The sequence below is a fragment of the Pantherophis guttatus genome, unplaced genomic scaffold, assembly GCF_059756535.1.
Source record: "Pantherophis guttatus breed Tessera unplaced genomic scaffold, ASM5975653v1 scaffold_22, whole genome shotgun sequence".
Taxonomy (NCBI): Eukaryota; Metazoa; Chordata; class Lepidosauria; order Squamata; family Colubridae; genus Pantherophis; species Pantherophis guttatus.
In genome coordinates, this window is record NW_028269837.1 from 132,501 (window position 1) to 135,000 (window position 2,500).

A 2,500-nucleotide genomic window follows, 5' to 3' on the forward strand; every position below is an offset into this window, starting at 1 on the left:
TCCCGAGTAGACCGGCGCCTAAACGAGGCACTTGGTTTATTTCCCGCCCCTTTTCTTTTCTTTTTTTTTGGCCTCGCCGAGTAGACCGGCGTCCAAAGGAGACACTTAGTTTTTCCCCCGCCCTTTTTCTTTTCTTTTCTTTTCTTTTCTTTTTTTGCCTCGCCTCCCCTCCCCTCCCTTCCCGAGTAGACCGGCGCCTAAACGAGGCACTTGGTTTATTTCCCGCCCCTTTTCTTTTCTTTTTTTTTGGCCTCGCCGAGTAGACCGGCGTCCAAAGGAGACACTTAGTTTTTCCCCCGCCCTTTTTCTTTTCTTTTCTTTTCTTTTCTTTTCTTTTTTTGCCTCGCCTCCCCTCCCCTCCCTTCCCGAGTAGACCGGCGCCTAAACGAGGCACTTGGTTTTTTTTCCCCACCCCTTTTCCCGCTCTCCGCTTAAATGTCAGTATCGCCGCCGGTCGATCGTCGTTTTAGTTTTAAAACGGTCATAAAAGCGGAATACGTTTTGAAAGTCGACGAGCCCGGTGTGTGGAGACCGGAATTGGGCAAGCTGTGCTCTCGTCTTCTGGGGGTGACATTTCTCCCTGAGCGCTGCTGGCTTTAGAAAGACCATTCGAAGACGGGTTAGGGTCGGGGTCGGGGAAGCGAGCGTCAGGTCTCGCCGCCCCGATTTTTCCAACCAAGAAAGCAGGACGCTTGAAACCGCGATGCGAGCTTGGACCGGAAGGCTTGCGATAGCAAGAGATCTAGGCAAGAACGGAAGCTTTTCACTTCAAACAAACCAGCTATTTAAAGCAACCCCTCGCACGCGACATCCATCGTGGCAGGGAAACAGAAACAGAGACGCCGGCCCGGCCGAGGCTGCCGGAGCGGCCCGGTAGACCGGGCCGCCGTCTGCCCGTCTTTAAGTCGAAAGACGACTTTAAATCTAAAAACGGTTTTAAGTCGAAAGTGTGGGTTAGGGTTAGGGGAAAAAGTTGTGGGGTTAGGGTTAGGGGAAAAAGCTGTAGGGTTAGGGTTAGAGAAAACAGTTGTAGGGTTAGGGTTAGGGTCAGGGTTAGGGAAAATAGTTGTAGGGTTAGGGTTAGGGTTAGGGTTAGGGTTAGGGTTAGAGAAAAAAGTTGTAGGCTTAGGCTTAGAGAAACAAGTTGTAGGGTTAGGGTTAGGGTTAGGGTTAGAGAAAAAAGTTGTAGGCTTAGCCTTAGGTTTAGGCTTAGGCTTAGAGAAACAAGTTGTAGGGTTAGGGTTAGGGTTAGGGTTAGGGGGAAAAGTTGTAGGGTTAGGGTTAGGGTCAGGGTTAGGGAGAAAAGTTGTAGGGCTAGGGTTAGGTTCAGGTTCAGGCTCAGGGTTATCATTCTGGAAATGATATTAGCAGAAGCAATGGAGGAAAGCGAGGAGAGGGAGGGAGGGAGGGATAGATATTAAACGGGATGGACGAAACGTATAGAGCGCACACAAGACACGCGATGAGAAACCACCCGCCCAGAGAAATTCATGTCCGATTTACCGAGAAGACAGGGAGGGCAGAGAGATCGCCATGGATGAGAAACACGACGAGAAAGCACAAAATATCGGCGAGCTGAAATATCGGCGAGCTGGCGAGAGCAAAGATATCGAGTAGATTCAAGAGAGAAAGCGGAATTATTTTATAAACAACGTAGAGATGACCAAGAACAGGAAAGATGGGGAGATGAAAGTGGGGACGGACGACGGGAGGAGAAGAAAGAACAGCCAAAAGAGAGCCAAGAAAGCCAACAAAACGAGAAAGCGTCGAGAGAAGGAGCAGGAGCAGAAGACGTTAAAGAAAGAACCAAGGGACCTAAGAACGACTTGCTCGACAAAGCAAATAGATCAGTAAGAAATGGAAGAAGAAATAAAAATAATTTCCTGGACTAGAAATGGACTGGATTCGGCCATTCGGCAAGAGGAAGGAAAATATGGAATAAATGAGGGAAGTTAAGATCAGAAATGATAGGCCTACGAGAGGTTCCTCTGGGAAAGCTACACCCAAAACTTTTGAGGAAGGAAGATGGCAGAAATTGGAACAAACTTTTCACTTGAAGGGAAGCTTTTCACGTCAAACCAGCTATTTAAATCAACCCCTCGCAGCCATCCTGGCAGAGAAGCAGAAAACCGAAACACTCCAGTCCGGCCGAGGCCCGGGTAAACCGGTCCCGCCCGAGCGAGCGTCCCGGTAGACCGGGACGGCTGCCGGGCGCGGGCACCCCCGGGGCCCGGCGCTGGCACCGAGGCGAAGGGGGAGGTCCCCGACCGAGGCCCGCGGCGCCGGAGCCGGGATCCCGTACCTCCATCGCGGCGGGGGAAACGGAAAGACTGACCCGGCCGAGGCCCCGGTAGACCGGGACGGCTGCCGGGCGCGGGCACCCCCGGGGCCCGGCGCTGGCACCGAGGCGAAGGGGGAGGTCCCCGACCGAGGCCCGCGGCGCCGGAGCCGGGATCCCGTACCTCCATCGCGGCGGGGGAAACGGAAAGACTGACCCGGC